Genomic DNA, 15,989 nt, shown 5'->3' with positions numbered 1-15,989 from the left:
TTTAGTCATAGAACTGGTTAAACAGGAGATGGGATGCCACCAGGAGCTTATATGTTTCGTAGAAGCCTCCAAAATGATTGAAGCAATCATATTAGGTCTCGCTTGGCTGGACAAATGGGGCCCAACTATCTCGTGGGAAGATGGCTACCAAAAGCTAAGAATAGGTATTGGTCCATTGCCACCAATTCAGCGGGATAAATGCCAACAGGCACTGAACCCTGGCAGCCCCAGCCAGCTGGAAAACACTGCAGCCACCACAGATGGGCTCCCCGGCTGTTCTCAAGTGCCTAAGGAATATCGGGATATGACGGTCACCTTTAGCAAGCAGGACTGCAACTTCCTCCCTCCCCACCTCTCTAGGGACTGCAATTGAGTTCATACTGGGAGCCAAGTTGCCAAAGCCAAAAATGTATTCCATGACCCCAAAAGAAATTGAGAAAATACACTGATGCCAATTTAGCTAGGGGCTTCATTCAACTACCCAAATCCAAAGTGACAACCCCCGTGTGTTCAAAGAGAAAAAAGACAGGGGGTGAGAAATTAATGCCATGTGCATGGAGAACACCAGCCCCCTCCCCTTAATGAAGGACATGCTAAGTCACTTGGCAAAGGGCAAGGTGTTCACCAATCTGGACCTAAGAGAAGCCTACTATCGGATACAGATTAGGGAGGGGGATGAATGGAAGATTGTGTTCACCTGCCCACTAGGCAGCTTCCAATTTATGGTCATGCCATTTGGGCTCCATGGAGCCCCCATCGTATTCATGCAGCTAATCAATGAGCTAATCATGAGCATTTCTACAAGGGGCCCTGGTTTACCTAGATGATATTCTTATATTTAGTGAAATGCTAGAAGCACACATTGAATTAGTGCAATAAGTACTGAAAAAACTCCTCACCATGAAGCTCTATGCGAAGCTCTCTAAATGTGAATTCCAAAAGACTTCCCTAGACTACCTGGACTAAGAGTGTCAAGTGAGGGGGTCAAGATGGATCCCAGGAAATTGAAAGTGGTGCTGGACTGGCAATTCCCACACAACCCCAAGCAGCTCCAGAGCTTCCTAGGGTTTGCAAACTTCTATAGGTAATGTATTCCAGCATTTGCAAAAGTAGCCATACCCCTAATGGAGCTACTGAAAACATCCCGCCCTTCTAAGCTGTGTCCAACCCAACCACTGGCCTGGTCGCTAGGGTGCAATGGGCAAGACGGTGGGCAATATGGGAAAAGGAGGCTTATGCAGTCTGCTGGGCTCTCATCTCCTGGAAGCATTTCTTAGAAGGGAGCAAAGTGCAGTTTGAGGCTGATCATAAAAACCTGGAGGCCCTAAAAAAAAAAAAGCCTGAAAACTTTCTCCCAAACAAGTCCACTGGGCACAGTATTTCAAACGGTTCAACTCTGAGCTAAAATGCATCGGGGGGGGGGGGGAGACCTACTAGCAGATGCACTATCCAGAAAGCCACAGTTCGAGAGTAGGAGGAAGGAAGTCATCCATGCAATCATTCCCCAACTTCAATCAGCAGGCAAATCACCACCAGGAACCAGACCAAATGCCAAAATGACCCCGGGGCAGGGCAGCTAACGGCTGAGCTAAAAGCCATACTCCCAGCCAATCAGTGGTTTAATGAAAACCAGGACATCCTGACCATAAGAGAGGAACTGGCTTGGAAGGCGTTCAAACTATATGTCCCTACCAGCTTGAGGCTGCAGGTCTTGCAGCGCAGCCATGCCTCCCAGCTGGCCAGTCACTTTGGCTTCTTAAAAACCCTCCACTTAGCCTGGAGGCAGTTCTGGTGCCTCCAGAACTATCATCTGCATGGAGTGCCTCGCCAAGTAGTCTCAGACAGAAGCGTTCAATTCACTGCCAAATTCTGGAGAGAATTTTTTAAAATATATTTTTATTGTTTTTATATTTATTTAAAACAGTGCAGCACAGTGAAGTCGTAATGACCATACAATCATATTATATACAAATAATCTTGTCCAATAACTATTAGCCTACTTCCGGGATGACAAACCTATGGCACATGTGCCACAGGTGGCACGTGGAGCCATTTTTCAGGGCATGTGAGGCGTTGCCTGTCAGCTGGCCAACATGCATGCACACACTGGCCAGCTGAGTTCAGCCTTTTTTTAAAGCCATTTTTGCCCTCCCCAGGCTCCAGAGGCTTTATAGGAGCCTGCGGAGGGCGAAAAGAGCCTCCCCCCCCCAAGAGGCCCTCCAGAGTGCAAAACACTGGCCCTATGGGCAAACAGGAAGTTTGGGAACAGACTTCCGGTTTGCTCGTAGGGTCGGTTTAAGCCCTCCGGAGGTTTCAGGGATGTTCAGGAGGCTTCCCTGAAGCCTCTGGAGGACTAAAAACCACCCTACGAGCAAAGCGGAAGTCAGGGAAGCCTCCTGAAGGTCCCTGAAGCCTCTGGAGGGCTTAAACCGACCCTATGAGTAAACCGGAAGTGACTTCCAGTTTGCTCATAGGGTCGTTTTTTGCCCTTTGGAGGCTTCAGAGAAGCCTCCTGAATGTCCCTGAAGCCTCCAGAGGGCCTCTGGGGGGGCAGGGGAGGCTGTTTTTGCCCTTCCCAGGCTCCTATAAAGTCTCTGGAGTCTGGGGAGGGCAAAAAAAAACAAGGAAAATGTGGGGGGGAGTACGTCTCATGTTCACATTCGCACTGGGGGATCGTGCGTTGCATTATGGGTGCGGTACGCCTGCGCATGACCCCCCTGTGCTCCTCCCCCTTATGGCACACGAGCCAAAAAAGGTTCACCATCACTGGCCTACTTAATACATTATCTATCCTTCTATCCAATCACATTATTTACAATTTGTTCCAGTCTTATCACGTTGTCTTATACCAATAATAAATGATACAATAATAAAATATGTTCCAAACTTCATAGTATTCTGATTCCCCTTTATTTTTTAATTCGAGAGTGAGCCTATCTTGCTTCTGCACAGGCCAAATTTTTTCTGATGGGATATTTTCTTTTTTCCAATACTGCGCATGTTATATGCGCTGCGGTTAATACATGTATAATTAGATAGAGCACATCTTTCTTATACCCCTCCGATATTATGCCTAGGAGAAAAATTTCTGGTTTGAACAAAATTTGATCTCCCACCATTTGTTCCAGCCATAATTGTATCATTTTCCAATATATTTTTTGTCTCATTGCATGTCCACCACATATGATAAAAGATGCCTGGAGGTTTTTTTGTACTTCCAACAATTTGGGGCCAACTTTTTAAACATTTTGGAGAGCTGTGCTGGGAGAAGATGCCATCTGTAGAACATCTTATACAGATTTTCTTTATAAGCCGTGGCCATTGTTAGTTTCTGATTAAGTGTCCAAAGTCTTCCCATTTAGCCAACTCCACATTATAACCAAAATTTTTCGCCAAAGTGACCATAGTTTCTTTGACATGATCTTACTCAAGTTTATATTCCAGCAAAAATCTGTATATCACTTTATTCAACCTATCTTCTGTCTCTGTCAGAAGTTTATCTAATATTGTGTAACCTTTGGCAATAAGACCACCATTCTAGGTGTACCCCTTATGATGCCAATTCTAATCTGGTTTCTATCTCTCCCTGTTTGTTCAATAACTCTTTGTATGTGACAATTTTTCCATGTTAATTAAATTTGGGTGTATGTATGCTTCCATTATGGATAGCCAAATGGGTATTTCAATATAATGGTCATGTTTAATTTTACTACATACTAATAACAGGGATTGTCTGACATAGTATTTATAAAAATACATGTGCAGATCCTTTTTCATACCATAGGAGGTCACGCCCTTCCAATTAGAGTAATTTTTTGTTTCCCAACATTATCATTCTTTTATCTATGTTAGAATGACTGCATTATAATAAGGTTCCCAATCCGGTACGCCAAATCCTCCTTTTTTCTTGATATCTTGCATCGCTTTGAGTTTTATTCTTGGTTTTTTTTTCCCTGCCATATAAATTTAGAGATCAATTGATTCAAAATCTTTTTAAAAAATACAATCCATCAGGTTGATTCAGGGACTCAGCTCAGTTTTTCATCCGAACATGAATGGAGCTTCAGAACGCCATGATAGAGCGCTACATAAGATGCTATGTGGATTACCAACAAGAAAATTGGGAGGATCTGCTGCCTTTCAGAAAAGTGACATGCAGTGCATAACAGCACCGGAATAACCCCTTTCAAGTCACAAGCAGCATGGAACCCGTTCCCATGCCTGAGCTGCCGAGAGAGCCACCTTCCTCCATGACTCTAGCTGAATGGATGGAGTCGCTCAAGAATGGTTGGGAAAACACCAAGAAAACACTAGCAGAAGCAGCAGAAGTATACAAAAAACAAGCAGATAAATGCCGATCTCTGCAACCCCACTTTCGTTTGGGAGAGCAAGTTTACCTGTCTACCAAATACATTAGGTTGAAATTGCCCAGCAAAAAGCTAGGACCTATTTTCTTGGGGTCGTTTCCAAAAGTGAAAGTAATTAACCCAGTTAAAAGTTCAACTGATCCTCCCATGCCTGTTAGGGAAAGTGCATCCAGTCTTTCACAGCAGCCTGCTGAAGGCTGCTGTTAGTTCAGGACTGAGACTACAAGATTGCCCAGTACCTAAACCAATGGTTGTGCAAGGAGAAACCCATTATAAAGTTAAGAAAAATTTGGAGTCTAAATTACATAGGGATTGGTTGCAATATTTGGTCCTTTGGAAAGGATACCCTTTGTCTGAAGCTACCTGGGTTAAGAGCTGGGATGTGAAGGCAGATAGGCTGGTAAAACGATTCCATGATGAATTCCCTAATAAGTCGGGGAGGTGGCTAGGGACCTCCTACATTCATCTCGTTTCAGGACATGCTTATCAATTGAGGGGGGCAACCTGTCAGCCCTAGAGGCATATTTTTCTTTGGATCTTCAGGGCTGCCACACTTCATGGATGGGCATGCTGTGGGAATCTGGAAGGTGTGTGTGAAATATATAGCCATAACAACATTCTTTCATTGGGAGTCAAAGATATTCAGCCTGCACCTGGAGAGGTGTGATTGAGAAGCAACTCCAGTTAGGATGGTGACCTGATTGGACCATGTAATGGACATGTGGGTGCAGGGGAAGGAACTTTGACTTTCCTTTGGGTGGGGAAAACCTGGGAGACTTCAGATTCGGGTTTTCCCATATGTGCCAATATGACATCTCTAATAAAATGAAACTTTGAGGAAATGCTTGCCTCGGAGTCTTATTTGCTTGGGGATGTTATTTGGAACCCTGACACCTACACTGTTAGATTCTAGAACAGCTGCATCTTCCAGATTGTTTTTAAGGGCAGCCTCATGCAATAACCCAAATTACTTGAGAAGTAACTACAGCCTAAGTGATGTTTAGCAGATTGTCCCAGTCCAAGAATGCTTCCACTACATATAGTTGTGCCAAGAATTTCCTGGCCATAGCTTCCACTTGCTCATTGAATGAAATCTATGAGTCCAAAACAACCCCCAATACTATGGTTGATAATATTAAAAGTTGCTGAGAGGTCAAGAAGGTTGAATGCATTACTTCCATTTCCTGCCTTCTATAGGCAAGCAACAGATATGACCAATACTGACTCATACCATGTCCTGATCTGAATCTAAATTGAAAGGAGAGGGGAATCTTTGCCTGCGGAATGTATATCTTTTTTTCATAATGACCAAATAGAGTTTATTTCCCTTTTTACTTCTCTATCCAATTACCACTTCCCTCTGTCTTACCACCATCCAAATGTGTTCTCATTCTTTTCCTTCACCTATTCTTACTCCATTTGTTGGTGTGCTTTTCTCTCTCTTTTTTTTTTACTATTCCTGATGGAAGAGGAAGAGGAATGTATGATGTGTTTCTATGTGCAAGAGAGATTTATGTATGAGAGAAAGAACAATTGGTACATGCATATTAGTATGAATTATTGATTAAATGGGGCTATTTTACAGGCAGTTTTTTAAAATGAATAGTTACTAATACAATCATCTATGCCTTTTGGGAGCTGGATGGTGAGGAATGTAGCTTGCAGCAGATATGTAAACATAGACACAAACAGGTATACCAAATGTATCACAAGTATATGTTATTTGTATGTTCTCCGTTGATAATGTGGGTTCCTATATATTACACAAACTTTCTATATCAGAAATGTGAAACTCATGTCATTTTTTCTTCTTCTTCTTTCTCCTTCGCTGAAATGGGGGTGGGCATGGCCAGCGCATGATGCACTGGCCCTGTTTGACACCCCTGTTCTAGATTAACTTTTTTCCTTTAACTCCTTTTCATTTGGGAAAGGGAGGGTATTTTAAACATAGGGTCATCTTCCTATGCATACAATACTATGATTAAAACAATTTTCTGTTTTATGACATAAACAATTTTATATGTGCGCATCAGCTATGGTTTAAATATAATATCTGAAAGGCTGAAAAATATTCCAGAAAAAGTCCAGACTTGGTATTTTCTGGTAGACGTCCATTCAAGTACTAACCTAGCCTAACTCTCTTTAGCTTGAGATCAACCAATGTTAGATCTGTATTATCACATCCACTCTAATATTTATAGTATAACATTGTAATTAAAATAATGGACAAATGTGCAAACCGAATATTCCTACAGCAACCTGTAAAATTGTATTGCCTCCCTTTTGTAGTACTAAGAAGACATTAAGATGGCATTACCATGTTTCATTGAAAATAAGAACAGGTCTTATTTTTGGGGGGCCCAAAATAAGTACCAGGTCTTATTTTCAGGGGATGTCTTACTCACTTACCTTAGGACCACTGCAGCCAGGCCTCCCACGCCACGAGACCTGCCGTGCTGCTGCCTGACTTTTGTTGCTGTGAGCAGCTGTGAGCAGCCAGACAGTCCATGGCTCATCACACTGGTGCCACTATTCGCAGCAGAAGACTATATAACGCACTGAGCCATTGTGTGTGTGAGCGGTGGCAGCATTGCAATGTATCATACAGCACCCTGCAGCAAGCAGCGACACTGGTGCAATGTGCCACACAGCAGCATGCCGTGAGCAGCGGCATTGGCATGATGCGCTATGTGGCATCCAGCTGGGAGTGGCTGCAAGAAGTCAGGTAGCAGCACGACAGGTGTCAGGGCTTGGGAGGTAACCAAGGTAAGCAAGTGGGACAGATACACTGCCACCCTAGCTTGATTTTTACATATGCACCTCACCCCACCTCAGACAACCAGATAATGGAAGGGGCCTAACTAGGGCTTGCTTTTGTGGTAGGGTTTATATTGGACACAGATGTGAAAATCGAGCTAGGGCTTGTTTTCAGGATAGGTTGTATTTTGAGGGAAACATGGTAGGATGATGCTACTAAACCAGTCTTTACCTCTTCTAATGTATAATAAACAGCCATGACCCCTGACTGAACCAATACCATGTTCCATTTCAGAATCTTGAACAGGTTATAGAAGGGACTACTCACAAGCTTCTCGAGAAAAAGATTCAAGTCCTATGAGGAAGGGTGCCAATTATTTTAGATGAGAACATTTGTATGATTGCACTCAATGGAAATGTTATTAAATTGAGAAGAGGAAATCATTTGGATAAGGCAAAATGAACAACATGTTTAAAATATAATGGAATGATATCACCGGCAACCCAGGTAGAAAGAGTGTGGCCATTTGGCAACCAAATATTGAATGGGACTCTTTCTCGGATTAAAGATCGCTTAGAGAGAAATTAGCCCCAAAGCATTGGAAACACGTGCTAGGTGTGTGTGTGTGTGTGTGACTTCATAGGCGAAGGCTGGGAGGGGGTGCAACACACAGTAGGCTCCCCACAGTTCTTTGTCTCGTCCAGGCTGCAGCTGAGCCCACTGCCCTGAGCTGGCAGATGGAGGCACCACAGGTCGTGGCTGGGAGTGTGCTAACCTTGCCCTCCCTCTTGGGAAAAAAACATCTTAGAGACAACCCTAATGACTGAGAATCCCTATAGACATCCCTCATCCTAGCCTTCCTTTCTGATGCCTCCTAGCCTTGCTTGACTTCCATCCCTTGTGGTGGCCACTCTCCCAAAGCCCATGATAGTGGAACATCAATAAATCATCTTGTGGTATCAATGGTGGCTGAGGGTTCAGAGGTGGCACACACCCAATGGTGTCAGGCCTGCAGTTATATTCCTTTTGGGATCTTGGGCCTGCCACACTCTCTATTATTTTACTATGCTGTTTCATTAGTGTAGTAGCTGGGAGGGAGAATAGTAAGGAGTAGAATTGTAGAATGTGTTGTTGTCATTCCTTTCTAGAAGCCCAAGGTCATTTTTTGTCTTTGCACCTCTGCACCTGACCAGAACCAGATGGGTGGAAATGCCAGAGTGGCAGAGGAAGATTGGACCATGTGATGAACTTGTGGGTGTGGGTGCAAGATATTGAACTTTCAACTGGGTGGCAACCCAGGAAGCTTTCAGATTCGGGATCCCACAGATGTGCCAACATGTCTGTCTTATTAATTTGGAACTTTAAGGATAGTTCTGCCTTGGACTCTGATTTAATTCTGCATGATATTTGGAATGCTGACACATGGTTTCCTGATTGCCAGGGCTAATTGGGAAATCTAAGCTGGAGAGACCAGGTCTGTCCCGAACTTTTGAAGCTGGTGGGCTCTGGATAAAAAATTGAAACCTGAGTATGATGCTGAACTAGAGGTTTTTGTTGGAATCCTGGTTTAAGGTTGGACAAAGACTTAATTCACCCTAAGCTTTCATAAAATCTTAGAGTGATTTAGAAAGAAAGATAGAAAGAAAGAGAGAGAGGGAGAGAGAGAGACAAAGAAAGAGAAAGAAAGAAAGAAAGAAAGAGGAAAGAGGAAAGAGGAAAGAGGAAAGAGGAAAGAGGAAAGAAGGGGGAGGGAGGGTGGGAGGGAGGGAGGGAGAGAGAAAGAGAGAGAAGAGGAAGGAAGCACCACAAACTCTGGCACTAGATATGACTTCAGAAGACGCTTTGAAACAGCACAGCAATTTAGGGCTGGAAGGCATCTCAGAGGTCATCTAGTCCAACCCCCTTGCTGCAGCAGGAAACCTTACTGTCAGGCCTGCAGTTATATTCCTATTAGGATTTTTGGCCTGCCGCACACTCTATTATTTTCTATGCTGTTTCATTAGTGTAGTAATTGGGAGGGGAAATAGAAAGGAGTAGAATTGTGGAATGTGTTGTTGTCATTCCTTTGTAGAAGCCAAGGTCATCTTTTGTCTCCGCACCTCTGCACCTGACTGGAACCAGCTGGGTGGAGATGCCAGCGTGGCCGAAGAAGATTGGACCATGTGATGGATTTATGGGTGTGGGGATAAGATCATGAACTTTCAACTGGGTGGAATCCCAGGTGGTTTTCAGATTTGGGATTCCACAGTTCGTTGCCAACATGTCTGTCTTATTAAATTGGAACTTTAAGGATAGCTCTGCCTTGGACTCTGATTTAATTCTGCATGATATTTGGAACACTGACATTATCCCAAATCTACTTTTAAAATAAATCACCAGCACTCCGGAGGGGGTGAGATGACACGCTTCTCTAAATCTCTCCCAAGCAGCAAAGGAATTTGTGGGAAAGGGAAATTTCACATAAATAGCATTTGGGAAGATCAGCCGGAAGGGACTGGGAAAACTAATTCAGAGAATGAAAGTCCCAGATCAACTTGAGCAGCTAAACATGAGTGCTCCCCCTCCTTCCCCAGCCAAGGCTCGCGGGGAAAAAACTGCAATGGCCTGGAGGACTGGAGTGGAGATAATTACTCCTTCCAAACAGATAAATGAAATGACCCATTACCCTGCAACTGAGTTGAAGACAGATTCCCTATCAAAATGGGAAATTCAACCCACCTCAGAAGAGTCATCTGGGCCAACAACCTCTGGAAGAGGATTCCCAACCTAAGGTGATGAAGAGTCCTACCAATGGGGAGGCCTTGGAGGAGGAAAACGCTGAAGATGACCCAATGTTGAATGCACCCATCCGCCCTTTCGCCTTCCAAGTCAACCTCCAAGTACCTGAGATGGGGGTGGAAGGGGAAATTGAAGCAGTTGTGGACACCGATTGCACTCAATGCTTAATCAGCGTCAATTGTCAAGCAACTAGGCATACACACAAGACCTCTAGCCTGTCCCATTCGGGTTGAGCAGGTAGATGGAACACTAATTGGAGGGGCCCCAGCCACGCTAATAACTGAACTGGTGAAGTTACAAGTGGGCCGCCATTATGAGCTTCTCAGATTCATTGTTGCTCCAGAGATGCCGGAATCAATTATCTTGGGGCTTGCATGGCTTGACAAGTGGAAGCCTATGATAAAGTGGGAAGACGGTGGTAGGAAATTGATGATTGTGTTTGGGCTGCTGCCACCGGTGGAGGAAAAGGGCCAGCCAAGGATGATTGAACCTAAGAGCCCAGAACCTGCAGCACCTGCAACAGAGACAAAAACCCCAGAGATCCAACAAGTATCAAAAAACTTGTTGGGGGATGTTTTGTCAAGAGAACCACAGGACGACGGTAAGAAGGGAGACGTTGTTCACCCCATCATTTCTTCCTCCCACCAAAAGACAGCCCAAGTCACTAACTGAAACCAGGATAAGCTGATGACAGCTTGGCACTCCCAACAAAACAGTGGCTCAACAATAACCAGGAAATCCTAACGATGAAAAATGGATTAGTTTGGAAGGGGTTAAAACTGTAAGTCCCCACAGGGTTGTGGCTGGAAGTTCTACAGAGAAGTCATGAGGCAGAACTAGGAGGCCACTTTGGATTCCTAAAAATGCTCCACCTTGCCAGGCAACAATTTTGGTGGCCAAAGATGGAATCGGAGATGGAAGATTACGTAAAAAGCTGTGCTACTTGTGCAACTATGAAACCACTGCCAGAGAAGTCCCCTGGACTACTACAACAAGTGGCCAGCCCTAATCGACCATGGGAAGATGTTGCAATGGACTTCATCATGGAACTCCCAGACAGCAGTGGGAACAGAGTAATCTGGACAGTTATTGACTTGGTTTCCAAGCAGGCGCACTTCATCGCTTGCTTAGGGTTGCTGTCCGTAAAGAAATTAGCGAAAATGTTTGTGAAACACATTTATCGCCTGCACAGATTGCTCAAGAGGATCATTTCAGATTGCGGGGTCCAGTTCACAGCCAAGTTCTGGAGAGAGGTCCTGAGATCCATTGGGTCCACAGAAGAACTGAGCTCAGAGGTTCATCCCAGCATGAACTGCGCAGCAGAGAGAGCCAATGCGATGGTGGAACAATACATCTGGCGTTATGTGGACTATCAGCAAGACAACTGGCCAGACTTGCTACCCTTCGCTGCTGAAGTGGCGTACAAAGACATGGTCCACAGCAGCACTGAATTAACTCCTTTCCAGATTACCAGTGGCATGGAATTTGTTTCCATGCCTGAGCTGCCTAGAAAACCTCCCTCCTCCATGTCTCTGAATGAATGGATGGACACACTAAAGAAAGAATTCGAAGAAGGCTCTAGTAGATGCGGCAGAAGCCTACAAGCAAGCTAATAAACATCGCTCGCTCCAAACCCCCTTCCGTGTGGAGGACAAAGTTTTTGTATCTACCAAATACATGAGATTAAGAATGCCTAGCAAGGAATTTGGTCCAAAATTTCTAGGTCCATTCCCAATTGTGAAGATAGTTAACCCAGTTACAGTTCAATTCAGTCTACCCAGAAGTCTAGGGAAAATTGACCCAGAATTTCATTGTAGCTTGTTGAAGCCAGTAATTTGGTCCAGCATAAGAGCATCCACCCAAGCTTTCTCTCCTCCTGTAGTGATAGAAGGGGAAACACAATCTGAGGTGGAAAAAAATTGACTCCAGGCTGAATAGGAATCATTTACAGTGCATTGGAAGGGTTACCCTTTGTCTGAAGCTACTTACGTGAAAAGTTGGAATCTAAAAGTGGAGAAGTTAGTAAAACAATTCCATGGGAAGTTTCCCGATAAGCCAAAGGGTCCCCCTGAGGGGGGAAGAGGGGGTTAATTTTGTTATGTTAACTTTTATGTTATTCTCTTTTCAGGAAACATTTTTCTTCTGAGGAGAGGCTGCCTGTCAGGCCTGCAGTTATATTCCTATTAGGATTTTTGGCCTGCCGCACACTCTATTATTTTCTATGCTGTTTCATTAGTGTAGTAATTGGGAGGGGGAATAGAAAGGAGTAGAATTGTGGAATGTGTTGTTGTCATTCCTTTCTAGAAGCCAAAGTCATCTTTTGTATCCGCACCTCTGCAACTGACTGGAACCAGCTGGGTGGAGATGCCAGCGTGGCCGAAGAAGATTGGACCATGTGATGGATTTATGGGTGTGGGGATAAGATCATGAACTTTCAACTGGGTGGAATCCCAGGTGGTTTTCAGATTTGGGATTCCACAGTTCGTTGCCAACATGTCTGTCTTATTAAATTGGAACTTTAAGGATGGCTCTGCCTTGGACTCTGATTTAATTCTGCATGATATTTGGAATGCTGACACTTACAATTGTCTGGATTATTTTGATGCCTCTAACAGAGAGGAAAATTGTCAGAAAGGAGAAGGAGTTTACTAGGACAAGGCTGCCATGCAGAGGCAGGCAGAGAATGTCCTTGATTTATTACTACAATTGAGCCCAAAATTTTTGTTGCTAAGCAAGAGTGTTGTTAAGTGAGCTTCACCACATTTTACTCAAGTCATGACATCTCCTGGTTCTAACTGTCATGTGCAAGCTAGAGAAGAACATCTGAATGCATGTGCAATGTTCTAATATACAGAAGTTATAGTTAAATGTGTGGCAGAAAGTGAACTCTGGGTGTTTTTCCAAATGCAGTAAGTGAGGTTGAATGTGTATAGTTTTGGAAGAGCTCTGTGTGTGTGTGTGTTTGTGTTTGTGTGTGTGTGTGTTGTTTTTTTTCATACACATACAGTATATATAGTAGATAATGTATCTTTTTGTATGCCTATATACACTATATACTATGTAATATGTATGTACATGTATGGCATATATACATAGAATTAAATAGTATATTTTGGATGTTCAGAAGTAGTAAATAAATAGACAGAGAAATTGTATCTTGTTGAGGCCTTTGAGGCAAAAGGAGGCCAGGCAAGGTGCCCCTTGACGTGAGTGACATCAAGTTGGCCACGCCCACCCAGTCCCATTACCAACCAGCTATACTCACCCAGTCCCATGATCAACCAGTCACAAGACCAACAAGCCACACCCACCACACAAGCCACACCCACAGAACTGGTAGTAAAAAAAATTGAAACCCACCCCTGGTTTAGATGAAATGGCATTCTGTACCAATGAGTTTCTATGTTTGAAGTGCTGTGGGTTATCTTTCCATCCTGTTAAATCTGGCATTATTCCTCTAGACCAAATTTACTCTGCTGGCCTTGTGTAGAGTCTTGAAGATCTGGTTTTGTTGTTGAGCCTTAGGCCCTGGAGGTATGGGAACCTTCAATTCAATTCAAACCTTAATTGTCAGAGTACAATATGTGTACAATGAGATTGGCTGAGCCTCCCTTTGTGCACTCCCTCCAAACAATACAACTCACAGTGAAAGACAAAAAATTCCTAGCCCAGTGAATCCTACTAACAAACACCCAGTCCTATTGCACCATATGAACTTATTGCATGTTGTGCCAGCTCCGCAAGTCAATTGTACTATGTTATAGTTATTTTTCATTCAGGAGTCTGAGAGCCCACAGATAAAAACTGTTCTTCTGCCTGTTTTCGCGGCTGCCTATGCTTCTATATCTCCTTCTAGATGGTAGGAGAATAAAGAAGGGCTGACCAGGATGTTAGTTGTCCGTGATGATTTTCCTCACTCTTCTAAGGCAGCAAGCCCTAGCGATGTCGTCTAGTGGTATCAAGGGACAGCCCATGATGTTTTGTGCTGTGCTCACCACCCTCTGTAGTGTTTTTCTATCCGCGGCTGTCAAGTCAGCATACCACACCATAATGCAATGAGTTAGAATGCTTTCTATTGTGGAGCAGTAGAGGTCATCAGTTGTTGTTTCACTTTATTTTTTCGCAAGAATCTAAGGAAGTGGAGTCTCTGTTGGGCCTTTCTGGCCACCTGGGTCAGGTTGATTTTCCAGATAAGTTCTTCACTGAGATAGACTCCCAGGAATTTAAAGGAGGAAACTCTCTCCACAGCCCCTCTCAATGTAAAGTGGGGAAGGTTTCTCACTCTTCTTCCGGAAGTCTAACACCATCTCCTTTGTCTTGCTGATGTTCAGATGCAGGTTGTTTTGAAAGTGCCATGTGGATAGTTTTTGAACCTCCCCCCGTATGCTGTTTCAACTCCACCTGTAATAAGACCCAATGCAGTGGTATCATCTGCGAACATAATGATCACAGGGGATGGGTCAGATGATACACAATCATATGTGTACAGTGAATACAGGTAGGGACTGAGCACATAGTCCTGTGGCATCGTCTGTCGACCTATTCCTCCTGTAGAAAAACTGATGTTTGTCAAAGTCCAATGGGAGGCATGTCCTAAGGTGTTGCAGAACCAATCTCTTGAAGCATTTCATCACAACAAATGTTAGTGCAATAGGTCTGTAGTCATTTAGGCAGTTAATTGCTGTTTTCTTTGGGACTGGGACAACAGTGGCTGTTTTCAAGCATGATGGAACATTGGCTGTTTGCAGGGAGATAATAATTATCACAGTGATTTCTCTAGGCAGATAAAATGGCCTACACATGAGAGGCATCAGTTCCACATCTGGGGAGCAATATGTATATATTACTCTGCTGTTAACACACCAGTCACTATGTATATAGATACAGAATTCTCCTCCCTTGCTCTTACCGGAGTCGCCATTTCTGTCACAGTGATAAATGACATGGCTAGTTAACCCCACTGCTGCATCGGGTAGAGATGGATGTAGCCAGGTCTCTGTGACAATCACTACACAACTTTCACGGAGAAGCCTGTTTGCTGCCATCTGCAGCTCTAATTTTGTGGACGAGGGATCTGGCATTCATCAAAAAACAGCAATCATCTTTGGGGCTGCTTTTGAAGCCGAGCTAGCAAATTGGCTTACAGCTGCACTTTTGTTTCCGCTTCTTTCACTTCCATTGGCACCTCCCCACTGACCCGACAACAATCCATGGAGATCCTGGAGGCCTAGCCATGCAGTTCGGTATGTTGTGGGGTTGCTGAAAATTGCTGGTAAACCCAAATAGACTTGCGATCCCAATGTTTATCATCTCTACATGGGTGTAGGCAAATTTTGCCCCTTGCGCTGCACTGTGCACACACATTATTCCAAGCACCACACACCAATACCAGGAGCTTGGAGCTGCTGTGTGTGAATGTGCCACCATCTTGTGCAATTAGAGAGCCGAGGTGGTGCAGTGGTTAAATGCAGCACTGCAGGCTACTTCAGCTGACTGCAGTTCTGCAGTTCGGCTGTTCAAATCTCACTGGCTCAGGGTTGACTCAGTCTTCCATCCTTCCGAGGTGGGTAAAATGAGGACCTGGATTGTTGTTGGGGGCAATATGCTGACTCTGTAAATCGTTTAGAGAGGGCTGAAAGCCCTATGAAGCGGTATATAAATCTAACTGCTATTGCTATTGCTAATTGCTGTATGGGATAATATTAATTGCCATCGTTGTTGGTTGTCTTTTTACAGTTGTTATTTTTCTTATTTACAATTTATATTACCATATTTTTCAGAGTATAAGACGCACCTTTTTTCCTCAAAAAAGAGGCTGAAAATCTGGGTGTGTCTTATACATCGAATACAGCATTTTTTGCCTGCCAATCAGCTGCTTGTGCTAAATCAGGCTGTGCTGAAGCTGACCAGGCTGTTTGCTGCAAGGAGACATATTGCTGGAAGGCAGAGGCCGAAGGATGGGGGCAGATGGGTGGGCAGGGCTTTGGCAACATTCATTCTATAAAATGCACTGACATTTCCACCCACTTTTTTTTTGGGGGGGGGGGTGAAAGTGAATCTTACAGTCTGAAAAATACAGAATATTG

The 15,989-nt window shown here is 44.0% G+C and overlaps 1 protein-coding gene across 3 annotated transcripts in view; it reads right to left on the bottom strand.

Moving 5' to 3' along the window:
• The window catches only part of CUNHXorf58 (chromosome unknown CXorf58 homolog), an 83,069-nt gene that overhangs the window by 27,427 nt on the left and 39,653 nt on the right, over positions 1–15,989 (bottom strand). The gene's annotated exons all lie outside the window — the stretch shown is intronic.

This window comes from Thamnophis sirtalis, unplaced genomic scaffold (genome assembly GCF_051295495.1).
Source record: "Thamnophis sirtalis isolate CommonGarterSnake01/CBP01778 unplaced genomic scaffold, rThaSir2_p1.2 scaffold_12, whole genome shotgun sequence".
NCBI classification, from domain to species: Eukaryota; Metazoa; Chordata; class Lepidosauria; order Squamata; family Natricidae; genus Thamnophis; species Thamnophis sirtalis.
Note: the sequence above shows the minus strand (reverse complement) of the source record. Positions and strands in the feature narration are given on the sequence as shown.